The sequence below is a fragment of the Corvus moneduloides genome, chromosome 8, assembly GCF_009650955.1.
Source record: "Corvus moneduloides isolate bCorMon1 chromosome 8, bCorMon1.pri, whole genome shotgun sequence".
Lineage (NCBI taxonomy): Eukaryota > Metazoa > Chordata > Aves > Passeriformes > Corvidae > Corvus > Corvus moneduloides.
The window spans coordinates 36,840,632-36,849,213 of record NC_045483.1 but is presented as its reverse complement, the minus strand read 5'-3'; the positions used below and the strand labels follow the sequence as shown (position 1 = coordinate 36,849,213).

The 8,582-nt window shown below is 46.6% G+C and overlaps 1 long non-coding RNA gene across 1 annotated transcript; it reads left to right on the top strand.

The window, feature by feature from the left end:
• Positions 1-1,249: 1,249 nt before the first annotated feature.
• On the top strand, positions 1,250-4,175 carry LOC116447404. The gene is made up of 2 exons (XR_004241565.1): positions 1,250-1,288; positions 4,097-4,175. It is a non-coding gene; the product is annotated as an uncharacterized LOC116447404 (long non-coding RNA).
• The last annotated feature ends 4,407 nt before the right edge of the window (positions 4,176-8,582 follow it).

Below are 8,582 nucleotides of genomic sequence, written 5' to 3'. Positions count from 1 at the left end.
TACAGATTTGCTTTCTCCATTTGATATTAGACACTTAGGTCAAATTCTATTTCAACCTGTACAATTTACAGTTTTTGAGAAAACCTGGAGAAAGCTGGCCGACAAGACTGCATTAGGGAATATGCAGCTCCCTGCTGCTGATCCTAGACAGACAGCAGGAATGGATGCTTTGATGGGGACTGGTCCCTTCTCTGATCCCAGTCTACAGGGTACTTTGTCCTCTAGCATCCTGCAGCAAGCTCAGCAGGTTGGCATGGCTGCCCTGTTGAAAACCATAGAGTTGTCTGCGCCCAGTAAAGAATATACTGAAATAGTTCAAGGGAAATCAGAGTAATTTCTCTCTTTTGTAGAGAAAGTCGCTGCTTCTCTCAAGAAGCAGGTTGAGGTTGACAGGTTAAGACAGTTGTTGTTAAGGCAGTTAGTGAGAGATAACGCAAATGAGGAGTGCAGAAAAATCATAGATGCCTGGCCAGGGGATCCTGAGGTAAGAGACATGGTCGAAGCCTGCGCTAAGCTGGGATCCGGGAACCAGAAAAAGTCTGCTTTGGCTGCGTTCCTGCAGCCTGTTCACACATCTTCTGGTCGTGAACCAAGGCAACCAAAACAGGTGAAAAACCAGAAGTGGCCTAAGCCGAGCCAAAAAGAGAACACACTGATCCCCCAGTGCAAGAGGTGTGGCAGACCAGGGCATTGCTCGGACTATTGTAGATCCCAGACTCATGCCAATGGTCAGCCTTTGTCGGGAAATTTCCGCCGGGGTGCAAGGAGGGGGAATTGCTCTCCGATGCAGTCACTCCCCCAGAGAGTGGCACAGGTACAGGCACAGGCCTACCCAGCCACCCTAGGGACAGCACCCACGGATCAGACGGTTTTGACGTACACACCACAGCCTCAGTTGTCTTAGACTCTATTTATAAGGTTCCCTTGGATGCATATGGACCCTTAGCCCAGGGATCCAGTGAGATGCTGGTGGGAAAACCTGACATTGCCCATCAAGGAATCTTAGTGCACTCAGGAGTTATTGATGCTGACTTTAAAGGTCAGATTTGCGCTATGGTCTCCATGCAAAACCCCCCTGTAACTATTCCTGAAAAGACCTGCCCTGCTAAATTAGTGCCTTTTAAGTCTTGTGTCCCCAGGATAGGACAACAAACTCACGAAGATAACGGCAGTGGATCTACAGGACTTCTGCAGGCCTTCTGGACTGCAGACATCTCTGACCAAAGGCCACAGATGACATGTACCCTGATCCTGCCGAACGCCCGTCTGTCCCGGATTCAGCTTCGAGGTTTGATTGATACGGGTGCTGATGTAACCATCATCTCCTTCTCTGCGTGGCCTCCCTCATGGCCTTTATCCCCAGTGGGATCGGCCATCGCAGGATTAGGAGGAACCACACAGAGCTATTTAAGCCAACAGCCTGTGGTGGTGAAGGACTCAGAGGGGCACAGAGCTACAATTAGGCCTTATGTTACTACCACTTCCCTTAACCTTTGGGGACGGGACGTGTTGGCAGCTTGGGGGCTATGGATTGGGACAAATTTTTAATAGGGGTCACTGTGCGTAAGGGGCGCACAGTATCCTACACTGCCTTTGTGGTGGTTGACTAACACACCAATCTTTGAGCCGCAGTGGCCCCTACCGAAAGAGAAGTTAGATGCCCTTCATCAGCTGGTTCAGGAACAGTTACAACAGGGGCACCTTGAACCTTCTACTAGCCCCTGGAACACTCCTGTTTTCGCAATTAAGAAGAAATCAGGGAAATGGAGATTATTGCAGGAGCTCCAGAAAGTTAATGCAGTAATGGAAGGTATGGGGGCATTGCAGCCTGGTATGCCCTCTCCCACCGTGATTCCTATGGGGTGGGACATCCTGATCATTGATTTAAAGGATTGTTTTTTCACAATTCCTTTCTATCCTGATGACAAACCAAAATTTGCCTTTACTGTGCCTGCCATTAACAGTGCTGAACCTGCTAAGAGATACCAATGGAAGGTCCTCCCTCAAGGGATGAGGAACAGCCCAATTATCTGTCTGTGGTATGTTGCCCAAGCTTTAGCTGGAGTTTGCAAGCAGTTTCCTGATGCACACTGCTACCATTACATGGATGATATCCTGGTGGCAGCATCCACTCGGGACGAGCTGCTGAGAATACAGCCTCAGCTGCTCACTGCTCTGCATGCCTATGGATTAGAGGTAGCTCCGGAGAAAGTTCAACAGCATCCTCCTTGGAAATATTTAGGAGTGAAAATTTTGGACCGAACTATCCAACGCCAAGAGGTGCGATTCCCGGATTTGATTAAAACCTTGAATGATGCTCAGAAACTGCTGGGTGTCATCAATTGGTTACGACCTTATTTAGGTCTAACCACAAAGCAACTTTCCCCACTTTTTAATACATTAAAAGGGGATCCCGATCTGAATTCACCTTGGGAGTTGACTCCAGAAGCGCAACGAGTGCTGCAAGAGGTCCAACGGGCTGTTTCCACTGGTCAGGTTTATCGAGTGGATCTGTCCACTGCTATCACTGTTTACATTACTATTCCAGACCTCCATCCTACAAGTATCATTGGCCAGTGGAATGCACGATGGCCTGATCCTTTGCATATCCTAGAATGGGTCTTTTTGCCTCACCAGCCGAAAAGGACTGTGCCCACAGTGTTTGAATTGGTTACTTCTCTGATATTCAAATGCTGTCAACGGTGTTTGCAACTGATGGCTGCGGATCCTGCAGTAATTGTCATTCCGATCTCAAAGGAATACTTTGAGTGGAGCCTTATCCATAGTGCTCCTTTGCAAAGCATGCTGCAAAACTTTTCATGGCAGATCACTTACCATCTGCCCAGCCATAAATTACTGCAATTGGCAAAATCGACCATAGTTTCGTTGCGGCTGAGAAATAGTCGAGTGCCGGTGCAAGGACCCACCGTCTTTATGGATGGTTCAGGGAAAACTGGGAAAGCCATTGTTACCTGGAAGGAGGGATCGGAATGGAAGGTACTGAAGGAACACGAGTCAGGCTCTGCTCGGTTAGTTGAATTAAGGGCTGTTAACATGGCTTTTCAGCGATTCTCACAGGAACCTTTGAATTTGGTTACTGACTCTGCTTATGTAGCAGATATCACCCAACGCTTAGATTGTTCACTTCTGAAGGAGGTGAACAATGTGGCTCTGTTTTCACTGTTGCAAACCTTGTGGTCTGCAATTCAGGCTCGAGTGCATCCATATTACATTCTGCACATTCAAAACCACACCAATTTACCAGGTTTTCTAACAGAAGGCAATGCCAGGGCTGACATGCTGGCCAACCCTGCGTGGGTAGGGCCTCAGCCTGACAAAATTGCACAAGCCAAGGCATCGCACGGCTTCTTCCATCAAAGTGCACATACCCTGCAGAAGCAGTTTCATTTAACGCCAACCGAGGCGCGCGACATTGTCAGCGCTTGTGCTGACTGTCACGGACTCGCTGCGCCTTTGCCAACTGGGGTAAACCCCAGAGGGCTAAAAGCCTTGCAGATTTGGCAAACGGATGTAACTCACATCCCAGAATTTGGTCGGCTGAAATATGTGCATCTGTCTATTGACACTTTCTCCTCGGCTATGTGGGCTGCTGCTCACAGTGGAGAGAAGGGCCGTGATGTCATTGCCCATTGGAAATTGGCTTTCTCAGTCCTGGGCATGCCAGCTTCTGTGGAAACCGATAATGGTCCTGCCTACACCTCGGAGAAGACGCAGTAGTTCTTACACCTATGGGGTGTAGACCATACCTTTGGTATCCTACATTCTCCTACTGGCCAAGCCATTGTCGAACGCGCTCATGGTACCTTGAAGCATGTTTTGGACCTACAGAAAAGGGGAATGCATGGAGAAATCCCACAGAGCCAACTAGAAAAATCTTTGGATATGATTAATCATCTTACTGTACCACAAAATTCAAATAATCCTGTTATTCTGAATCATTTTCTCTCATTGCAGTCTGCAGGTGAGAGACAACTGCCCTGGGCAAAAGTCTGGGTACGGAATTTACTCACTAACCAGTTGGAAGGCCCGCGTGAGCTTATCGTTTGGGGTTGTGGGTATGCTTGCGTTTCCACAGATACTGGGGTACGGTGGCTACCTGCAAAATGCGTTTGCCCTGACCTATGGCACCAGAGGCAGAACAGGCAACCTCCAAATGATGACCAGAACGCCAACCATCCAAATGGCAACCAGAACGTAGATCATCAGCCTAATGACTCTTCTGATGATGACCAAGATGTCGACCATCAGGCAGATGGTCCTTCTACAAGCAGAGACTGGGATGGTCCTTCCACCAGCAGAAACTGAACTTTAAATTTCTTGTTGTGGAGTCAGATAGTTAAAGCCTTAAGGACATATTTAGAATTAATAACTGATATAAATTTCTATTTAGGATTAATAGTAGAGTTGTTATCTTATGAAACAAAAAGGGGGAATTGTAGATACAAGAATGCTGCTAACAAGAATTTTCATGCTATTGTCTAAGTCTGTGAGAGACTTTTCTCTCTCACAGAAGAGGTCGCAGGGAATGTAAACAACCAAGCCACCTGCAACCTTGGAAAGTCTTGTTTATGGTATAGTAGAAAAATATTTTGATAATGGATGTTTTAGGATTTTAGCCAATCACCCCAAGGGGTGGCTGATCCTTTGTCCAATTAGACTATGAAGAAAAAGTCTATAAAAGAGTTTGTAAAATAATTAAATGAATAAATCTTGCTGCACAATTCCTGCCTGCTGGATCTTCTCCTCCTCCTCCTGCCTGTGGCTGCGGGACACGGTGATATATCCTAGGCCTGCAGTAATACCTCTTTATCCTTGGTTCCCGCCCACTGGGAGGGATCTTCCGGTTCCCATGCCTTGGTTTCTGGCTCCCATGGTCAGGAGACTGGAAGTGACGCCATTTTGAAAGCGGAACTGGAAGCCTCCTCCAGCGCCTTCACCACTCCAGTTACTTATAACCGGACTCGCAGCAAGCCGGCGTGGAAACCCTTTGACTCACCTGGGCGGAAAGAACTTTGTAAAACCCAGAAGGAGTTCGGGAGGGAGAGTCAGTATTTTAAGACTCTTTTGTGGGCCATCTTCAGTACTACAGTGATGGTCCCTCATGATTCGAAAAACATCTCCTGCTTGTTTTCCCCATCTGAATTCCAAATATGGGAGACAGATTGGAGAAAACAACTAGGAGAAGTCCTCCTGATTTTGCTGCAAGATCCTAACAATGCAGGAGTTTCCATGGACCACCTAACCAGTGATGGGTTGCTAGCCAAGCCCCAGGACCAGGCCCGAATATACCCGAGCCAGTCCTGAATGCTATTAAGCACGCGGTGGAGAAAGCTTTTCTTATGATGCCCCCTAAATTAGCACCACAACTAAATTATACAGAAATTCGGCAGTTACCAAATGAACCTTTTATTGATTTCATCGACAAATTGCAACTAGTGGTGGAGAAGCAAATCAAAGATTCAAACACAAAAGAGAATGTTATAACTCAAATTGCAAAGGCAAATTCCAATGAAGCTTGTAAACAAGTCATCTTGAATCTTCCCTTTGATCCTCCACCAACACTAAATCAAATGATTCAGGCGTGCACTACATTAGTTTCAACTAGTGAGTCAAATTTAAGAAAAAGGGGGAATGTTATGGGAACTGCCGGTGCCGTAGAGACAACAGCACCCCAGGATAAAAGGAGTTTCAGCAACTTAATCTGCCACAGATGTGGTAAGCAAGGGCACTTGGCCTGGAACTGTAGACCTCCAGCTCCACTTAAACAATATTTCCGAGCTGTCTCCCCAGGGCACAAGACATCACCTGCCCCAGCTGGGACTCAGCCAGAAAACTGAGGACACAGCGCGGATCTGTGGCCCCACGCGACAACATAAATGGAGAAGCCGCAACTCGAAAACTTGTCGTTACATCTGATGCAATTCCAATAGATTCTACAACACCTGATAGGGTCCTTGTGAGTTGCAGAAACATCAAAGACTCTATAATCTTTGTGCTGGCAGACGCAGTCCACATACCACCAGACATTCAAGTAACACCAGCGATTGTCCAGGTGGCATCACAAGGGTTTTTCACAATCAACATCCAGTGTGTCAACCCGCCCTACTTCCTAGCTGCCAACCAGGTTGTCGCCCAAGCCATCCTTATGCCCAGAAGTCTGCCACAAGACAACTACCACCCATCTGTCTTTTGGGCTGAGGTGGTTGGGAAAGACAAACCTATGTTAAGCTGCACATTTAACTGCCAAGGCTCGAACATCAGCCTGGCAGGAATGATGGACATGGGGTGTCTTGGGGTGACTTTATGATGTGTATCCCATGTTGCTGCCCTATGCCCAGAAATTAATTCTTGTGCCTTTCTATGCCTCTAAACTGAGTCTGAGAGGAGGAAGGAAAAACTGAGCAAAACTTTCTCAAAGCAGTTTGCAGCTTGTTCAAGGTCACACAGAGATAGCGACTTTTTTTTTCAGCTGCGGCAGGGAAGTGAGGAAGCACCCGGCTTGCTGCTTTCCAGTCAGCTTTTGGCCAGTTGTTCAGTTTCTTTTTCTCCAGAGAGAGACTGAGAGTTGAACTTTGTTTTTCCTTCCCTGGAATTTCAGATTTTCTCCCTTTTCTACTGGACTGCTTCAACATCAGAGCACATCAGGAGGACTTTCCACCGGGCACAGAGGGCCTGGCCCTGGGCCAAGCCCCAGCTCCGAGGAGACCAAAGGGAGGACTCTAACACTTTCCCAGGTTTTTCCTCCACAGCAAAAGATTTTATTATTTAACATTACTTTCCTTTCCCGTGTGTTTGTTAAATAAACAGTTTTTATCTCCTTCACTTTCCTTCGAGGAAAATTTATTTTTCCCGAACCTGGTGTGGGAGGGGTGGTTGTGCCTTCTCTCAGAGGATATATTTCTAAATTTGGCCAAACCAGAACACGGGGGCAGACGTGACAGTCATCTCTTCCAACCATTGGCCGTCACAATGGGAGTTGCAGCCGGCGGAAGGCATTGTCATGGGCATGGGAGGATCTATATCTGCCCAGAGAAGCAGGACTATTGTCCAGATTGAGGGTCCAGAGGGACAGATTGCATCTTTCTGACCTTATAGCATAGACTCTGGTTTTACATTGTGGGGCAGGCATCTAATGTCCCAGTGGGGGGCCCGGGCCGAAATTCCACCTCGGCCTTGGGATTTTCAGTAAGGGCCACTGTGGAACGCCCCATCCAGAAACTGAATTGGACCACTGACAAACCCGTCTGGGTGGACTAGCGACCCTTGAACAAAAAAAACTGCAGGCACTCAACACTCTTGGGGAGGAGCAATTGAAGAAGGGAAACACTGAGCCCTCAAACAGCCCCTGGAATTCTCTGGTGTTTGTTGTCCAGAAGCCACGGAAAGACGGGTGGCGGCTCCTTCACAACTTGCATAAAATAAACAAAGTCATTGAAGACATGGGACCCCTGCAGCCTGGAATGCCATCACCCTCCATGCTCCCTAGACAGTGGAAGTTAGTGGTCATTGACATCAAGGACTGCTTCTTCCAGATCCCTCTGCACCCAGATGATGCACCCTGGTTTGCCTTCTCAGTGCCTTCTATCAACCAAGAGGCTCCCATGCAGCGCTACCACTGGCGAGTTCTGCCACAAGGCATGAAGAACTCGCCCACCATCTGCCAGCGGTATGTGGCTCGCATTCTGCCGACTTTCTGGTGGGGGAAGAAATGCAGACAATCAATATGATGGATAAGCAAGCTTCGTTTATTGGCAATACAGAGGCACTTATATAGTATCAGTATATACGCTTCTCAGCTCTTGATTGGTTTAAGCTTGCAAAAGCACATTCTTACTTCTACATAACTGGGTTAGATAAAAGACTACATTTGGCAAGCTTTATGTTTTGTTTTGAGAGATCAAAAATCTTCCTCCCTTCTCATGGTCAATATACCTTATCAGCACAGGACTGTACCTCCTTAAAACCCCCTTTTTGTTTCTCGGGCCTGTTTCTCACACAGGCACTTTCTCATGGAGGTTTTTTCTCATGCAGGCCTTTGCTTGCAGGCCTTTGCCTGCACAGCTCTTCTATTGATTTGGTTTTATCAATAAACCATGTCTCCGATCCTCTAAACATTTTGCAACAATTCCCCCTTTTTTTTTTTTTTTTTGTAAAGGCAATATTTGTATGGCTACAGATGTAGTAACTTTGTATATCATTTTTTACAAGCATTGGCATAGGCAAGGTAAGCACACTATTATTAACAATATTACTAGTCCCACAGTAATCAAATGCTGCACGAGTGAAACTAGCCATGATTTTAAACCTAATAACTTTAACCATCTTTCTAAGCTGAGACTGTCTTCTTTCTGTAATTGTGTGGTTAATTGATGTAACTCACATATCTGCTTGTGAATTAGGACAGAGTGGTTAGAAAGATTCATACAGCACATACCTTAGAACTCTTCACAGCCGTGGCTGTGAGCTAATAGTAAAAAATCAATGGCTACTTGATTTTGTAATATTATATATCTAACACTAATAACATCTATGCCTAACTCATCAAGCATTTGCAAAGTTAT